The sequence below is a fragment of the Copadichromis virginalis genome, linkage group LG5, assembly GCF_057382275.1.
Source record: "Copadichromis virginalis isolate Kocher_CV1m ecotype Utaka linkage group LG5, C_Virginalis_male_GT1.1, whole genome shotgun sequence".
Taxonomy (NCBI): Eukaryota; Metazoa; Chordata; class Actinopteri; order Cichliformes; family Cichlidae; genus Copadichromis; species Copadichromis virginalis.
Window position 1 is genome coordinate 13,056,866 of NC_140622.1, and position 15,243 is coordinate 13,072,108.

The following is a 15,243-nucleotide window of genomic DNA, read 5'->3' on the forward strand; positions in this document are numbered from 1 at the left end:
GAGCTGCTAAAAGCTGTGCACTTCCTTTTGTGTTTCATCTTGATGCATTCTCAATCATCCAGGGAAATAAATCTCCAAAAGTCACCAACTTGGAGTGTTTCAGTTTGCCATCTTAGGGAGAAATCAACACACATGGGTGTATGTCCTTTGTTGCTGAGATTTATTGATAAAAACAGTACAAAAAACCAACCATTTGTACACATATTTACAAATAATAATAAAAAGTGAGTGAGTACATTTCAACATTTTCAGCAATCACTCACAATCCTGGCACTGCCATGGTATCTGTAGTCTGCATTTACCACATGTGTATCTGTTGCAGTGAACACATCGCACAGTGGCATGATTGTTCTTGCATTTGTGTGTTTGTGTCCCAAACTTGTCAGGTTTACTTGCAATATACTGCAGGAAACAGCACCGAGTCTTTGATGGGAAAAGCTGTTCATCAACGGTGATATGTAGACCAGGGTTGTAGCACGTGATGCAGTTGGTGACAAATGATCCCCACACACTGGAAATTGCAGCGAACTTTGCTCGATCACTGCGGGTGGACTTGTCATCAAAGCGTAGGTGTTGCATGATGTCTTGGAAGCGGTTTCGTGCCATAGTTCCAATTATCTGTGGGTTTCCCAGGTTTGCTGACCAGCAGTCATTTAGAGATGGAACCCTGGTAACCCCCCGCAAGATGCATGGCCAGACTAGACTGTCAAAAGATACATGCGAAAAATAAAAAGTAATATTAACTGGCACCATAGAAAAATCTTGAACTGGTTCTTGTAGAAAACCGGTACCCAGCATCCAATTTTTTGAATTTGCTAGTCTGCTTGTTTATCCATCCGATTTCAGGTTGTGTGCCAGAGGAGGGAAATGGCATTGCAGTATATGGTGTGGATATGGACATAACTTTTATTTTTATTGCACAACACCGCGATGGTAAAGTGGAGGAATTAATTTTTCTTGGTGTAATTAACATACTGCATTACTTTTAGGGAAAGCATTCAGTGTAATGTGTGTAATAATTACTTTTTCTGAGTAGAGATCCGAACACTGATCACAACAAACATGCAACAACATTGTATCAATGTAATGTCTTTCGTATGCAGCTTAGCAATGGTGGTCATTGTCAAAGTGAATCAATGAGGAATCGAATCAGTAAGTGATATCAATAATAGAATCAGAATTACTAAATTCTTATCCATTCCCATTCCTTGTTCACAGTACTCAAATGGACTCCACAGTCACCAGATCTCAATCCAGTAGAGCACCTTAGATGGGAAATGTGCATCATGGATATTCGCTGACAAATCTACTGCAACTGTGTAATGCTATCATGTCAAAGTCTAAGGAATCTTTCCATCATCTTGCTGAAAATTAAGGCAGTTCTGAAGGCACAAAGCCCGTAAATATGTGTACAAATGGTTGGTTTTTTGTACTGTTTTTATCAATAAATCTCCGCAACAAAGGACATACACCCATGTGTGTTGATTTCTCCCTAAGATGGCAAACTGAAACACTCCAAGTTGGTGACTTTTGGAGATTTATTTCCCTGGATGATTGAGAATGCATCAAGATGAAACACAAAAGGAAGTGCACAGCTTTTAGCAGCTCCCCCACGCCCTCAATCACACACCCCCACTCCCCTCCCTCCAGAATTCCCAGGTAACGACCTAATATACATATGAATGACTAGCCAATTTAGCTTCCACTTGGCTGAAGCTAAAGCTTAGCTAAAAGCCTACCAGCCATTTGGCTGCTCTCGGGTTTTATAGGTAGAAAGGTAGAAGCCTGGCTTTGCAGGTGTTAAACAGATGATGTTATTTGCAGACTTTTAGGAGTAATCCCAGCCTGTTTAGGTCTGAGGCTAAATCTCAAGCGGTTCCTGTAGTCTGCCATCTTACATGCCACCTGCTTATACTCACGTAGCAGCTTCAGGCATTCCTTGCCACCTGACCTTTTGATTTTCTTGGCGGGGGGCCAGTGCATCTGACTACGGATCAGAAGATTCTAGGTTCGACTCCTGGCTGGCTCGAAGTGTCTGCTTGCTTTTGTGCATATTGGGAGCAATGCTGTCAGTTTCGGAGGGTGAAAACCACCGAGGCACAGCGTTTTCAGACAGTGCATCTGAGCTCCTCTGATACTCCTAAAACCATAAGGGATCACCAAAGGTTTTCCTTCAGCCAGAGCTTGTCCTTCGTCTCGCTCAGTTCCCCCGTAGCGTTCTTTGGGTACCTTCCAAGGTTTAACAAATATCCAGCTAGAATGATCACATTTACTCACAGCAGCCAATCTCATGGTGTTCCCTCTGTCTTATAGCGTCCTGATGACATCTAGGTCGTGCTAGGTTGTGGATGATGAGAGTCAAACCTTAAGTACTGTATGCGTTGGCTTACACTACGCAATGACTTTCAAATGTCCCCTATTACTGATGGCAATTTCCCAGTCTAAGAAAGCATTTTTCATATCCTTCCTGGTGAACCTGATGTGTTTTTGCACCACCTTAATGTCATCTGTGATTGGTTTTACATCCCGAAATTTGACTTTCACCCAGGCGTCATCCACATATTTGAACCAGTGGTGTTCGAGGACAGGATGACTTAGCAGTCTTTGTTTCCCACTTCCTGCTTATAAGAGTTAGCCACAATGGGTTAAACTGGGGAATTCATGGTGCACCCACACACTCACACTTTGTTGGTGTTGAGGGTGGTCCTGTTGGTGAGGGTGGGGTCATCCTGTAAGCTCTTGTGAACTAGCACCACTTCTTCGGTAGCTGTAAGACAACGGAAGAGAGTTCTACCATTGTAAGTGACCGTAGTGTCCTCTGCCTACATAACGATATGGCTGACCTTCTTCATGAAATCCATAGCGTTCTGAGGATGGCGTTTCCAGCTGCCTACCGACGGCTTGAGGACCGAAGCCAAAAGCCTTTCGATATTGTATGTAGCACAGTTGATCGTGCAGACAATGGGTCTTTAAATTACCTCCTGTTTATACAACTTAGGCAAACAACAGAGACTTGCTGTAGCTTCCAGACAAAATCTTTGCTCACTTGTCCACATCCTTGGTGTTTGTCTCTTTAACTGGCCTTGGAGGACCCGCTCTGTCGCATGCCAATGTGTCTTGTGCACAGTAAGTAGATGAGCCTGCCTCTACTCCCTGGTCTTAGGCTATTTATGCAGTGTTAGACAACATGAAAAGTATGACTGAATTCACTTCTCAGTGAATTCAATCACCTTTGAAGCTTTTTGTCATCTAGAAGAGTTGCAAGTCTTTTTGGGCCCAGCTCCTCTTTTGGTTTTAAAACATGGTAGGTAAATCAATGTTTCTCACCAGTTCGTTTAGCATCTGATTCTGTGGCTTTGGGAAGATTTTAGTAGCTTGGAGGCCTTAACTTAAACTCCCAGAGACCAGCCATTTGGCTTTTCTACCTATAAAACCCGGAGAGTTGCCAAATGGCTGGTAGGCTTTTAGCTAAGCTTTAGCTTCAGCCAAGTGGAAGCTAAATTGGCTAGTCATTCATATGTATATTAGGTTGTTACCTGGGAATTCTGGAGGGAGGGGAGTGGGGGTGTGTGATTGAGGGCGTGGGGGAGCTGCTAAAAGCTGTGCACTTCCTTTTGTGTTTCATCTTGATGCATTCTCAATCATCCAGGGAAATAAATCTCCAAAAGTCACCAACTTGGAGTGTTTCAGTTTGCCATCTTAGGGAGAAATCAACACACATGGGTGTATGTCCTTTGTTGCTGAGATTTATTGATAAAAACAGTACAAAAAACCAACCATTTGTACACATATTTACAAATAATAATAAAAAGTGAGTGAGTACATTTCAACATTTTCAGCAATCACTCACAATCCTGGCACTGCCATGGTATCTGTAGTCTGCATTTACCACATGTGTATCTGTTGCAGTGAACACATCGCACAGTGGCATGATTGTTCTTGCATTTGTGTGTTTGTGTCCCAAACTTGTCAGGTTTACTTGCAATATACTGCAGGAAACAGCACCGAGTCTTTGATGGGAAAAGCTGTTCATCAACGGTGATATGTAGACCAGGGTTGTAGCACGTGATGCAGTTGGTGACAAATGATCCCCACACACTGGAAATTGCAGCGAACTTTGCTCGATCACTGCGGGTGGACTTGTCATCAAAGCGTAGGTGTTGCATGATGTCTTGGAAGCGGTTTCGTGCCATAGTTCCAATTATCTGTGGGTTTCCCAGGTTTGCTGACCAGCAGTCATTTAGAGATGGAACCCTGGTAACCCCCCGCAAGATGCATGGCCAGACTAGACTGTCAAAAGATACATGCGAAAAATAAAAAGTAATATTAACTGGCACCATAGAAAAATCTTGAACTGGTTCTTGTAGAAAACCGGTACCCAGCATCCAATTTTTTGAATTTGCTAGTCTGCTTGTTTATCCATCCGATTTCAGGTTGTGTGCCAGAGGAGGGAAATGGCATTGCAGTATATGGTGTGGATATGGACATAACTTTTATTTTTATTGCACAACACCGCGATGGTAAAGTGGAGGAATTAATTTTTCTTGGTGTAATTAACATACTGCATTACTTTTAGGGAAAGCATTCAGTGTAATGTGTGTAATAATTACTTTTTCTGAGTAGAGATCCGAACACTGATCACAACAAACATGCAACAACATTGTATCAATGTAATGTCTTTCGTATGCAGCTTAGCAATGGTGGTCATTGTCAAAGTGAATCAATGAGGAATCGAATCAGTAAGTGATATCAATAATAGAATCAGAATTACTAAATTCTTATCCATTCCCATTCCTTGTTCACAGTACTCAAATGGACTCCACAGTCACCAGATCTCAATCCAGTAGAGCACCTTAGATGGGAAATGTGCATCATGGATATTCGCTGACAAATCTACTGCAACTGTGTAATGCTATCATGTCAAAGTCTAAGGAATCTTTCCATCATCTTGCTGAAAATTAAGGCAGTTCTGAAGGCACAAAGCCCGTAAATATGTGTACAAATGGTTGGTTTTTTGTACTGTTTTTATCAATAAATCTCCGCAACAAAGGACATACACCCATGTGTGTTGATTTCTCCCTAAGATGGCAAACTGAAACACTCCAAGTTGGTGACTTTTGGAGATTTATTTCCCTGGATGATTGAGAATGCATCAAGATGAAACACAAAAGGAAGTGCACAGCTTTTAGCAGCTCCCCCACGCCCTCAATCACACACCCCCACTCCCCTCCCTCCAGAATTCCCAGGTAACGACCTAATATACATATGAATGACTAGCCAATTTAGCTTCCACTTGGCTGAAGCTAAAGCTTAGCTAAAAGCCTACCAGCCATTTGGCTGCTCTCGGGTTTTATAGGTAGAAAGGTAGAAGCCTGGCTTTGCAGGTGTTAAACAGATGATGTTATTTGCAGACTTTTAGGAGTAATCCCAGCCTGTTTAGGTCTGAGGCTAAATCTCAAGCGGTTCCTGTAGTCTGCCATCTTACATGCCACCTGCTTATACTCACGTAGCAGCTTCAGGCATTCCTTGCCACCTGACCTTTTGATTTTCTTGGCGGGGGGCCAGTGCATCTGACTACGGATCAGAAGATTCTAGGTTCGACTCCTGGCTGGCTCGAAGTGTCTGCTTGCTTTTGTGCATATTGGGAGCAATGCTGTCAGTTTCGGAGGGTGAAAACCACCGAGGCACAGCGTTTTCAGACAGTGCATCTGAGCTCCTCTGATACTCCTAAAACCATAAGGGATCACCAAAGGTTTTCCTTCAGCCAGAGCTTGTCCTTCGTCTCGCTCAGTTCCCCCGTAGCGTTCTTTGGGTACCTTCCAAGGTTTAACAAATATCCAGCTAGAATGATCACATTTACTCACAGCAGCCAATCTCATGGTGTTCCCTCTGTCTTATAGCGTCCTGATGACATCTAGGTCGTGCTAGGTTGTGGATGATGAGAGTCAAACCTTAAGTACTGTATGCGTTGGCTTACACTACGCAATGACTTTCAAATGTCCCCTATTACTGATGGCAATTTCCCAGTCTAAGAAAGCATTTTTCATATCCTTCCTGGTGAACCTGATGTGTTTTTGCACCACCTTAATGTCATCTGTGATTGGTTTTACATCCCGAAATTTGACTTTCACCCAGGCGTCATCCACATATTTGAACCAGTGGTGTTCGAGGACAGGATGACTTAGCAGTCTTTGTTTCCCACTTCCTGCTTATAAGAGTTAGCCACAATGGGTTAAACTGGGGAATTCATGGTGCACCCACACACTCACACTTTGTTGGTGTTGAGGGTGGTCCTGTTGGTGAGGGTGGGGTCATCCTGTAAGCTCTTGTGAACTAGCACCACTTCTTCGGTAGCTGTAAGACAACGGAAGAGAGTTCTACCATTGTAAGTGACCGTAGTGTCCTCTGCCTACATAACGATATGGCTGACCTTCTTCATGAAATCCATAGCGTTCTGAGGATGGCGTTTCCAGCTGCCTACCGACGGCTTGAGGACCGAAGCCAAAAGCCTTTCGATATTGTATGTAGCACAGTTGATCGTGCAGACAATGGGTCTTTAAATTACCTCCTGTTTATACAACTTAGGCAAACAACAGAGACTTGCTGTAGCTTCCAGACAAAATCTTTGCTCACTTGTCCACATCCTTGGTGTTTGTCTCTTTAACTGGCCTTGGAGGACCCGCTCTGTCGCATGCCAATGTGTCTTGTGCACAGTAAGTAGATGAGCCTGCCTCTACTCCCTGGTCTTAGGCTATTTATGCAGTGTTAGACAGCATGAAAAGTATGACTGAATTCACTTCTCAGTGAATTCAATCACCTTTGAAGCTTTTTGTCATCTAGAAGAGTTGCAAGTCTTTTTGGGCCCAGCTCCTCTTTTGGTTTTAAAACATGGTAGGTAAATCAATGTTTCTCACCAGTTCGTTTAGCATCTGATTCTGTGGCTTTGGGAAGATTTTAGTAGCTTGGAGGCCTTAACTTAAACTCCCAGAGACCAGCCATTTGGCTTTTCTACCTATAAAACCCGGAGAGTTGCCAAATGGCTGGTAGGCTTTTAGCTAAGCTTTAGCTTCAGCCAAGTGGAAGCTAAATTGGCTAGTCATTCATATGTATATTAGGTTGTTACCTGGGAATTCTGGAGGGAGGGGAGTGGGGGTGTGTGATTGAGGGCGTGGGGGAGCTGCTAAAAGCTGTGCACTTCCTTTTGTGTTTCATCTTGATGCATTCTCAATCATCCAGGGAAATAAATCTCCAAAAGTCACCAACTTGGAGTGTTTCAGTTTGCCATCTTAGGGAGAAATCAACACACATGGGTGTATGTCCTTTGTTGCTGAGATTTATTGATAAAAACAGTACAAAAAACCAACCATTTGTACACATATTTACAAATAATAATAAAAAGTGAGTGAGTACATTTCAACATTTTCAGCAATCACTCACAATCCTGGCACTGCCATGGTATCTGTAGTCTGCATTTACCACATGTGTATCTGTTGCAGTGAACACATCGCACAGTGGCATGATTGTTCTTGCATTTGTGTGTTTGTGTCCCAAACTTGTCAGGTTTACTTGCAATATACTGCAGGAAACAGCACCGAGTCTTTGATGGGAAAAGCTGTTCATCAACGGTGATATGTAGACCAGGGTTGTAGCACGTGATGCAGTTGGTGACAAATGATCCCCACACACTGGAAATTGCAGCGAACTTTGCTCGATCACTGCGGGTGGACTTGTCATCAAAGCGTAGGTGTTGCATGATGTCTTGGAAGTGGTTTCGTGCCATAGTTCCAATTATCTGTGGGTTTCCCAGGTTTGCTGACCAGCAGTCATTTAGAGATGGAACCCTGGTAACCCCCCGCAAGATGCATGGCCAGACTAGACTGTCAAAAGATACATGCGAAAAATAAAAAGTAATATTAACTGGCACCATAGAAAAATCGTGAACTGGTTCTTGTAGAAAACCGGTACCCAGCATCCAATTTTTTGAATTTGCTAGTCTGCTTGTTTATCCATCCGATTTCAGGTTGTGTGCCAGAGGAGGGAAATGGCATTGCAGTATATGGTGTGGATATGGACATAACTTTTATTTTTATTGCACAACACCGCGATGGTAAAGTGGAGGAATTAATTTTTCTTGGTGTAATTAACATACTGCATTACTTTTAGGGAAAGCATTCAGTGTAATGTGTGTAATAATTACTTTTTCTGAGTAGAGATCCGAACACTGATCACAACAAACATGCAACAACATTGTATCAATGTAATGTCTTTCGTATGCAGCTTAGCAATGGTGGTCATTGTCAAAGTGAATCAATGAGGAATCGAATCAGTAAGTGATATCAATAATAGAATCAGAATTACTAAATTCTTATCCATTCCCATTCCTTGTTCACAGTACTCAAATGGACTCCACAGTCACCAGATCTCAATCCAGTAGAGCACCTTAGATGGGAAATGTGCATCATGGATATTCGCTGACAAATCTACTGCAACTGTGTAATGCTATCATGTCAAAGTCTAAGGAATCTTTCCATCATCTTGCTGAAAATTAAAGCAGTTCTGAAGGCACAAAGCCCGTAAATATGTGTACAAATGGTTGGTTTTTTGTACTGTTTTTATCAATAAATCTCCGCAACAAAGGACATACACCCATGTGTGTTGATTTCTCCCTAAGATGGCAAACTGAAACACTCCAAGTTGGTGACTTTTGGAGATTTATTTCCCTGGATGATTGAGAATGCATCAAGATGAAACACAAAAGGAAGTGCACAGCTTTTAGCAGCTCCCCCATGCCCTCAATCACACACCCCCACTCCCCTCCCTCCAGAATTCCCAGGTAACGACCTAATATACATATGAATGACTAGCAAATTTAGCTTCCACTTGGCTGAAGCTAAAGCTTAGCTAAAAGCCTACCAGCCATTTGGCTGCTCTCGGGTTTTATAGGTAGAAAGGTAGAAGCCTGGCTTTGCAGGTGTTAAACAGATGATGTCATTTGCAGACTTTTAGGAGTAATCCCAGCCTGTTTAGGTCTGAGGCTAAATCTCAAGCGGTTCCTGTAGTCTGCCATCTTACATGCCACCTGCTTATACTCACGTAGCAGCTTCAGGCAGTCCTTGCCAAAGGGAGGCAAAATGTCTGGATGGATGTTCAACCAACCGCGTAAGGAAATCCGACAAGGTTGATTGTGCTCACCTGGAAACTGGAAACAGAATCAACATTGTGGGATTTTTCTTACCTGGATGTTTTGAGCCTGCATCAAGAGATTTTGCTTTCTGGAATATTTTGAAGGATTATCTTTGAATTCTGCAGGCGATCGAAGTGTGACCTGACCTCACCTGCCCTTTCAGGGACCGTTGTAGGTGGGCCAGTGGCGCAATGGATAACGCGTCTGACTACGGATCAGAAGATTCTAGGTTCGACTCCTGGCTGGTTCGCAGTGCGTGCTTTTTTTTCGTGTTGGAATGGATACGCTCTTAAATATTGTACAAATTTGGTCAGAGAACAAACTTTGACCTCACCTGACCTCTTGATTTTCTTGGCGGGGGGCCAGTGGCGCAATGGATAACGCATCTGACTACGGATCAGAAGATTCTAGGTTCGACTCCTGGCTGGCTCGAAGTGTCTGCTTGCTTTTGTGCATATTGGGAGCAATGCTGTCAGTTTCGGAGGGTGAAAACCACCGAGGCACAGCGTTTTCAGACAGTGCATCTGAGCTCCTCTGATACTCCTAAAACCATAAGGGATCACCAAAGGTTTTCCTTCAGCCAGAGCTTGTCCTTCGTCTCGCTCAGTTCCCCCGTAGCGTTCTTTGGGTACCTTCCTAGGTTTAACAAATATCCAGCTAGAATGATCACATTTACTCACAGCAGCCAATCTCATGGTGTTCCCTCTGTCTTATAGCGTCCTGATGACATCTAGGTCGTGCTAGGTTGTGGATGATGAGAGTCAAACCTTAAGTACTGTAAGTACTGTATGCGTTGGCTTACACTACGCAATGACTTTCAAATGTCCCCTATTACTGATGGCAATTTCCCAGTCTAAGAAAGCTAGCGTGTCATTTTTCATATCCTTCCTGGTGAACCTGATGTGTTTTTGCACCACCTTAATGTCATCTGTGATTGGTTTTACATCCCGAAATTTGACTTTCACCCAGGCGTCATCCACATATTTGAACCAGTGGTGTTCGAGGACAGGATGACTTAGCAGTCTTTGTTTCCCACTTCCTGCTTATAAGAGTTAGCCACAATGGGTTAAACTGGGGAATTCATGGTGCACCCACACACTCACACTTTGTTGGTGTTGAGGGTGGTCCTGTTGGTGAGGGTGGGGTCATCCTGTAAGCTCTTGTGAACTAGCACCACTTCTTCGGTAGCTGTAAGACAACGGAAGAGAGTTCTACCATTGTAAGTGACCGTAGTGTCCTCTGCCTACATAACGATATGGCTGACCTTCTTCATGAAATCCATAGCGTTCTGAGGATGGCGTTTCCAGCTGCCTACCGACGGCTTGAGGACCGAAGCCAAAAGCCTTTCGATATTGTATGTAGCACAGTTGATCGTGCAGACAATGGGTCTTTAAATTACCTCCTGTTTATACAACTTAGGCAAACAACAGAGACTTGCTGTAGCTTCCAGACAAAATCTTTGCTCACTTGTCCACATCCTTGGTGTTTGTCTCTTTAACTGGCCTTGGAGGACCCGCTCTGTCGCATGCCAATGTGTCTTGTGCACAGTAAGTAGATGAGCCTGCCTCTACTCCCTGGTCTTAGGCTATTTATGCAGTGTTAGACAGCATGAAAAGTATGACTGAATTCACTTCTCAGTGAATTCAATCACCTTTGAAGCTTTTTGTCATCTAGAAGAGTTGCAAGTCTTTTTGGGCCCAGCTCCTCTTTTGGTTTTAAAACATGGTAGGTAAATCAATGTTTCTCACCAGTTCGTTTAGCATCTGATTCTGTGGCTTTGGGAAGATTTTAGTAGCTTGGAGGCCTTAACTTAAACTCCCAGAGACCAGCCATTTGGCTTTTCTACCTATAAAACCCGGAGAGTTGCCAAATGGCTGGTAGGCTTTTAGCTAAGCTTTAGCTTCAGCCAAGTGGAAGCTAAATTGGCTAGTCATTCATATGTATATTAGGTTGTTACCTGGGAATTCTGGAGGGAGGGGAGTGGGGGTGTGTGATTGAGGGCGTGGGGGAGCTGCTAAAAGCTGTGCACTTCCTTTTGTGTTTCATCTTGATGCATTCTCAATCATCCAGGGAAATAAATCTCCAAAAGTCACCAACTTGGAGTGTTTCAGTTTGCCATCTTAGGGAGAAATCAACACACATGGGTGTATGTCCTTTGTTGCTGAGATTTATTGATAAAAACAGTACAAAAAACCAACCATTTGTACACATATTTACAAATAATAATAAAAAGTGAGTGAGTACATTTCAACATTTTCAGCAATCACTCACAATCCTGGCACTGCCATGGTATCTGTAGTCTGCATTTACCACATGTGTATCTGTTGCAGTGAACACATCGCACAGTGGCATGATTGTTCTTGCATTTGTGTGTTTGTGTCCCAAACTTGTCAGGTTTACTTGCAATATACTGCAGGAAACAGCACCGAGTCTTTGATGGGAAAAGCTGTTCATCAACGGTGATATGTAGACCAGGGTTGTAGCACGTGATGCAGTTGGTGACAAATGATCCCCACACACTGGAAATTGCAGCGAACTTTGCTCGATCACTGCGGGTGGACTTGTCATCAAAGCGTAGGTGTTGCATGATGTCTTGGAAGTGGTTTCGTGCCATAGTTCCAATTATCTGTGGGTTTCCCAGGTTTGCTGACCAGCAGTCATTTAGAGATGGAACCCTGGTAACCCCCCGCAAGATGCATGGCCAGACTAGACTGTCAAAAGATACATGCGAAAAATAAAAAGTAATATTAACTGGCACCATAGAAAAATCGTGAACTGGTTCTTGTAGAAAACCGGTACCCAGCATCCAATTTTTTGAATTTGCTAGTCTGCTTGTTTATCCATCCGATTTCAGGTTGTGTGCCAGAGGAGGGAAATGGCATTGCAGTATATGGTGTGGATATGGACATAACTTTTATTTTTATTGCACAACACCGCGATGGTAAAGTGGAGGAATTAATTTTTCTTGGTGTAATTAACATACTGCATTACTTTTAGGGAAAGCATTCAGTGTAATGTGTGTAATAATTACTTTTTCTGAGTAGAGATCCGAACACTGATCACAACAAACATGCAACAACATTGTATCAATGTAATGTCTTTCGTATGCAGCTTAGCAATGGTGGTCATTGTCAAAGTGAATCAATGAGGAATCGAATCAGTAAGTGATATCAATAATAGAATCAGAATTACTAAATTCTTATCCATTCCCATTCCTTGTTCACAGTACTCAAATGGACTCCACAGTCACCAGATCTCAATCCAGTAGAGCACCTTAGATGGGAAATGTGCATCATGGATATTCGCTGACAAATCTACTGCAACTGTGTAATGCTATCATGTCAAAGTCTAAGGAATCTTTCCATCATCTTGCTGAAAATTAAAGCAGTTCTGAAGGCACAAAGCCCGTAAATATGTGTACAAATGGTTGGTTTTTTGTACTGTTTTTATCAATAAATCTCCGCAACAAAGGACATACACCCATGTGTGTTGATTTCTCCCTAAGATGGCAAACTGAAACACTCCAAGTTGGTGACTTTTGGAGATTTATTTCCCTGGATGATTGAGAATGCATCAAGATGAAACACAAAAGGAAGTGCACAGCTTTTAGCAGCTCCCCCATGCCCTCAATCACACACCCCCACTCCCCTCCCTCCAGAATTCCCAGGTAACGACCTAATATACATATGAATGACTAGCCAATTTAGCTTCCACTTGGCTGAAGCTAAAGCTTAGCTAAAAGCCTACCAGCCATTTGGCTGCTCTCGGGTTTTATAGGTAGAAAGGTAGAAGCCTGGCTTTGCAGGTGTTAAACAGATGATGTCATTTGCAGACTTTTAGGAGTAATCCCAGCCTGTTTAGGTCTGAGGCTAAATCTCAAGCGGTTCCTGTAGTCTGCCATCTTACATGCCACCTGCTTATACTCACGTAGCAGCTTCAGGCAGTCCTTGCCAAAGGGAGGCAAAATGTCTGGATGGATGTTCAACCAACCGCGTAAGGAAATCCGACAAGGTTGATTGTGCTCACCTGGAAACTGGAAACAGTATAAACAGAATCAACATTGTGGGATTTTTCTTACCTGGATGTTTTGAGCCTGCATCAAGAGATTTTGCTTTCTGGAATATTTTGAAGGATTATCTTTGAATTCTGCAGGCGATCGAAGTGTGACCTGACCTCACCTGCCCTTTCAGGGATCGTTGTAGGTGGGCCAGTGGCGCAATGGATAACGCGTCTGACTACGGATCAGAAGATTCTAGGTTCGACTCCTGGCTGGTTCGCAGTGCGTGCTTTTTTTTCGTGTTGGAATGGATACGCTCTTAAATATTGTACAAATTTGGTCAGAGAACAAACTTTGAGCTCACCTGACCTCTTGATTTTCTTGGCGGGGGGCCAGTGGCGCAATGGATAACGCATCTGACTACGGATCAGAAGATTCTAGGTTCGACTCCTGGCTGGCTCGAAGTGTCTGCTTGCTTTTGTGCATATTGGGAGCAATGCTGTCAGTTTCGGAGGGTGAAAACCACCGAGGCACAGCGTTTTCAGACAGTGCATCTGAGCTCCTCTGATACTCCTAAAACCATAAGGGATCACCAAAGGTTTTCCTTCAGCCAGAGCTTGTCCTTCGTCTCGCTCAGTTCCCCCGTAGCGTACTTTGGGTACCTTCCTAGGTTTAACAAATATCCAGCTAGAATGATCACATTTACTCACAGCAGCCAATCTCATGGTGTTCCCTCTGTCTTATAGCGTCCTGATGACATCTAGGTCGTGCTAGGTTGTGGATGATGAGAGTCAAACCTTAAGTACTGTAAGTACTGTATGCGTTGGCTTACACTACGCAATGACTTTCAAATGTCCCCTATTACTGATGGCAATTTCCCAGTCTAAGAAAGCTAGCGTGTCATTTTTCATATCCTTCCTGGTGAACCTGATGTGTTTTTGCACCACCTTAATGTCATCTGTGATTGGTTTTACATCCCGAAATTTGACTTTCACCCAGGCGTCATCCACATATTTGAACCAGTGGTGTTCGAGGACAGGATGACTTAGCAGTCTTTGTTTCCCACTTCCTGCTTATAAGAGTTAGCCACAATGGGTTAAACTGGGGAATTCATGGTGCACCCACACACTCACACTTTGTTGGTGTTGAGGGTGGTCCTGTTGGTGAGGGTGGGGTCATCCTGTAAGCTCTTGTGAACTAGCACCACTTCTTCGGTAGCTGTAAGACAACGGAAGAGAGTTCTACCATTGTAAGTGACCGTAGTGTCCTCTGCCTACATAACGATATGGCTGACCTTCTTCATGAAATCCATAGCGTTCTGAGGATGGCGTTTCCAGCTGCCTACCGACGGCTTGAGGACCGAAGCCAAAAGCCTTTCGATATTGTATGTAGCACAGTTGATCGTGCAGACAATGGGTCTTTAAATTACCTCCTGTTTATACAACTTAGGCAAACAACAGAGACTTGCTGTAGCTTCCAGACAAAATCTTTGCTCACTTGTCCACATCCTTGGTGTTTGTCTCTTTAACTGGCCTTGGAGGACCCGCTCTGTCGCATGCCAATGTGTCTTGTGCACAGTAAGTAGATGAGCCTGCCTCTACTCCCTGGTCTTAGGCTATTTATGCAGTGTTAGACAGCATGAAAAGTATGACTGAATTCACTTCTCAGTGAATTCAATCACCTTTGAAGCTTTTTGTCATCTAGAAGAGTTGCAAGTCTTTTTGGGCCCAGCTCCTCTTTTGGTTTTAAAACATGGTAGGTAAATCAATGTTTCTCACCAGTTCGTTTAGCATCTGATTCTGTGGCTTTGGGAAGATTTTAGTAGCTTGGAGGCCTTAAACAGATGATGTCATTTGCAGACTTTTAGGAGTAATCCCAGCCTGTTTAGGTCTGAGGCTAAATCTCAAGCGGTTCCTGTAGTCTGCCATCTTACATGCCACCTGCTTATACTCACGTAGCAGCTTCAGGCATTCCTTGCCAAAGGGAGGCAAAATGTCTGGATGGATGTTCAACCAACCGCGTAAGGAAATCCAACAAAGTTGATTGTGCTCACCTGGAAACT

At 43.4% G+C, this 15,243-nt stretch overlaps 1 protein-coding gene and 4 non-coding genes across 6 annotated transcripts in view; all 5 read left to right on the forward strand.

Moving 5' to 3' along the window:
- The window catches only part of eogt (EGF domain-specific O-linked N-acetylglucosamine (GlcNAc) transferase), a 75,399-nt gene that overhangs the window by 26,548 nt on the left and 33,608 nt on the right, over nt 1-15,243 (forward strand). The gene's annotated exons all lie outside the window — the stretch shown is intronic.
- trnar-acg (transfer RNA arginine (anticodon ACG)) lies at nt 9,362-9,434 on the forward strand. Its single transcript has one exon. It is a non-coding gene; the product is annotated as a tRNA-Arg (tRNA).
- Nucleotides 9,544-9,616, forward strand: trnar-acg (transfer RNA arginine (anticodon ACG)). Its single transcript has one exon. It is a non-coding gene; the product is annotated as a tRNA-Arg (tRNA).
- Nucleotides 13,389-13,461, forward strand: trnar-acg (transfer RNA arginine (anticodon ACG)). Its single transcript has one exon. It is a non-coding gene; the product is annotated as a tRNA-Arg (tRNA).
- Nucleotides 13,571-13,643, forward strand: trnar-acg (transfer RNA arginine (anticodon ACG)). Its single transcript has one exon. It is a non-coding gene; the product is annotated as a tRNA-Arg (tRNA).